Here is a 4,047-nt window from a genome sequence, read left to right as displayed (position 1 = left end):
ATGATTAAGGCATCTTGTGAATATATAGTTCAAAGAATCATGAGCTTAAATTTTCAAGTGGGAAGTCTTTTAAACATGAATTAGCAAACACAAATACATGTAGATGTGTATTTTGAAACATTCACATGCAGTTTTGTGTGAATCTTTTTGCACTTAGGAGAGGCAACAGTTTTGATCATTATATGGAATCAAAATTAAATTATGTTTTTAATTTCGTGGTCTTAAAACATTTTTGCAAATGCACAATTTCTCTGGTTTATTTTGTGTGTATTAGTTTATGGATCATTTTGCTGATTTTTATTAAGTTGTCAAACAAACCATTATCTGATTGAGACAGAAAATTAATGCAACTTACCTGCCAATAAGTAGCCCACCTTGGCCAATGCTAACTGTTAAAGTAATGTTAGGGCCTACACAACTTGAAATGCCATTTGTATCTACGTGTTAGTACAAGTAATCCTCATTTTATACATGTTATTTTCCTACCTACCCAAATCACAACACTAATAATATGTGTGTGTATGTATATGTAATTCTAATCTTTTTGTACAAGTTTTGAAAGATAAACATACATTGTTTTTATTTATATTATGCTATGAAGATTTTTCAAGACTATAGGTTGTACGTATATATATATGTAGTTCAAAAAGCTTATTTTCCTTTTTGTTTAAACTATTATTTATAAACTTTGATGGCTATGTTCATTTATAGAAATTATAAATGTTATGTTGGCATATTTGAATCATTTCAGCAGTATAATGTATTAAATGTGGTATATCATAATGATAATTGATTACTGAGTAATGTATATACATACAGTGTAGTTAAGTACAGCCTGTTGTCCTACATATTTCATAGAGTGTTAACTGTAGTCCTGTATATGTATTACATTTCTTTTCATGGACATAGTTGAATGGTTTGTAAGTCTAGCTCTTCAAACAGGTTTGATCAGTTTCAACTGACATTTTTCTCATAAAATAGGACATTAAATGTAGATGTATAATGCTAGTAAATTCTTGTTTACTGTAAACATATGCTGCAGTTACAAGTATGATGTGTTTACCATGGTCATTTAGATGTTGTCAAATGAACAAAAATTTGCATTCAGCCAAAGGTAGCCTTACAAGTTTAATAATTTTGGTTATTTTAGAAAATTGTTCTATTCTTTGTCATTAAAACTTAATTAAAATTAGCCACTTCCACTTTGTTTTTATAAGGTTGCTTCTTAAACTGTATTTTCACTGTATGATGTGCTTTTGAAATACTTGTTTTTCTTATTATTGATTTTATAGTGCTAATTAAAAGTTCCTTAATTGATTTATAAACATGTTTTCAGATAAAAATCCATTTTTTTTAATGAAAGAAATTAAACTATATATAATATAGATAGATAGATATAGATAATTATTTTATTGAGAAGCAATTTTCTGGAGACAAAGTTACTTTACTAAAAGGCAAAAACTTAGAATTATGACATTCACATATTCATTATAAATTATTTTGAAATGTTATATATTCAAAAAATAGTCATAAGTATTATCAAAAGTAGTAGTTAATTGTTTTTTCTCATTTTATTTTTCAATTACGTAAGGTAAATTTGCTCAGAAGACTAATTCAAGATGTAAAGTGTTAACATTGTGATGTAATTCATGGTGAAAAAAGCCATTTTATTAATATATATATATATATATCGTCTTATATTTCTCTGAATCTTGCAACTAGAGCTTATATAGTATTCCTCAATAGTGTTATATAGTGTTGGAATAATCAGAAACAAATTTTATGTAGTTGATTGTTTTTGTGACAGTTGATTTAATCAGAATTTTGATTAGTCAGTTAGTTTGTGTGACACTAATTGATGCAATTGTTGCTCACAGGTAATCAAATAAATCACCCAGCTCTATTTGCAGCAGCTTTAAAAACTATAACTGTTGATATTTCAATACTATATTTTTAAAACCATTCCATTATTTCAAAACCTACTTACCTCCACTCAAACTACAGCTATTACTTGATTGCTAGGGTTTCTTTACCTTTGCCCATCTAAGCATTGGTATGATTTATTCTCGTTTGTTCAAGTCTTTTATTCCCCACTTAATTACCCTTGGCAATATCTGTCTCGTGACATTCTCCACCTATGTCAATGTGCCCTCTATCTTGATACTGTGTATAAGCAACTCTTTCAGATAATATTGTCACTTTTTCTTGACAGAGCATTTACAAATGGGTTTCTCTGTAGTACAACCATTGGAGGTACTTTGAGTGTTCTTCATGTTACCTATTTGATTTTCGTAAAACTAAAAGAAAAAAAAGAAAAATTCACTTGGTAAGCTGACTTTCAGCATGTATTCCCAGATTAATGTATCTGGTATGGAGGCAAATCAGGTCTCTCCTATCCCTCCTGTGATATATAGCATTGCTCACAAATCGAGGGGGGTGGGTGGTTGCCCTAGCTGGAAGCTGTCCGTGGCCTTATTTGTAGTGAGATGGAAATGTACAATCGATCAGGTGGTGTTTCTCCGAGGGGCTCTGAGGCTGCACTTGCGGGCAATTCTGAAAAGAATTTAGATTTGCTTTTTGCAGTGCCTTCCTTTACTCTGTAGGTTTCTCATGAAGCCAATTTGGATCAGCCACCTCCAGCTCCTTTTCTCTTTCTCTCCCATATTCTACTATTGGAGCTAGGGAGTCCTTACCACACCCGCTATCCAGTCACTGGAGTGGTGGACAGATGTTATTGCTCCAGAGTGTTTGAGTGAATTTCCTCCACTCTTGGAAAAGAGGATGAGATTGGGAGCCTTCCTACATGGTACCCTGGATGTTTTTTTCCCCAGATATTGGTAGGAGAGGCACCAGCATACACGGGAGCCTACTAGTAATACTGGTTCAGATTTGACACTTAGCTATCTGGTTGAGTTGAGCATGGCCCTTCTTTTTGATCAACATTGGTTCAGTACATTGTTCATGGAAGAGGGTCCATTGTCTCCTCATAATTCCGATTGCATGGTGGGCCCTTGATTCCCCGTCCTCCCCATAATTCTGGGGGTAGGTGGAAGAGTGTTCATAGTTCCAGACCGGTTGAGTTCTGTTTTTTCAGGTTGAGTATGGTATACAGGATTCTGTCATTCCGAGTTTGGGGCATTGCCTTTTGGACTTCTTCAGGTCGAAGAGCAGGTTTGTCCACTTCATTGTTGCTTACTTTCTCATCATGATTCAGGTGGCTCAGAATGCATAACTCTCTAGATACAGGTTGTGATCCACTCACAGATATATCTGTTGCAGTCCAAATGCCCTAGCCACCAACATGGAATTTAGAGGCCATGGCCCTATAATTCCAACTCCAAGCAGTAGGACCTCAGCTCCCTGGTTAGAGCCTGGCCAGTACATGATTTAGGTTTCGGGTAAAGAGCATACCTGTTCTGGATGTAGTGCAGTTCCCCCACTAGGGTGCTCATCTTCTATTGACCTGCCAACGATCTATGCAGATTTATTCTATATAGATAATGCCCTCACTGGCCCCTCCACCTTATCAATGTGGGATTCTAGCTGTAGTGTGAGAGAAGGTAAGTATATTTTGAAGTTAACATTTTCTTAAATCGAAAATGTATTTCCAATACTACTTACCTCCGTTCACACTCTCTCACCCTTCCTTCCCACTAAGAGCCACTGTTAGAGATTATGGATTGGGTCAGTCTAGAAAAAGTGACAATATTATCTGAAGGAGGTGCTTATATACAATACCAGGATAGAGGGCACATTGACATGGGTGGAGAGTGTCATGGGACAGATATTGCCAAGGACAATTAAGTGGGGAATGAAAGACTGGAGCAAATGAAAACATTGCTTAGATGGACAAAGGTAAAGAAACTCTAGCAGTTTAGTGGAGGTAAGTATTATTGGAAATACATTTTTGATTTAAGAAAATGTTAACTTTTGTTTACTTCAAGCCTTTTATGTACATAAACAATATATATACGAGGCCTGAGAGAAAAGTATCCGACCTTATTTTTTTTGCGATAACCTGATGGATTTAATCAAGCGTGCTTGCAT

At 34.6% G+C, this 4,047-nt stretch overlaps 1 protein-coding gene across 1 annotated transcript in view; it reads left to right on the top strand.

Moving 5' to 3' along the window:
- LOC106470629 (mannose-6-phosphate isomerase-like) overlaps positions 1–4,047 on the top strand; it is a 34,085-nt gene that overhangs the window by 2,817 nt on the left and 27,221 nt on the right. The window lies entirely within an intron of this gene.

This window comes from Limulus polyphemus, unplaced genomic scaffold, assembly GCF_000517525.1.
Source record: "Limulus polyphemus unplaced genomic scaffold, Limulus_polyphemus-2.1.2 Scaffold4126, whole genome shotgun sequence".
Lineage (NCBI taxonomy): Eukaryota > Metazoa > Arthropoda > Merostomata > Xiphosura > Limulidae > Limulus > Limulus polyphemus.
This window is presented reverse-complemented; position numbering and strand designations above follow the sequence as displayed.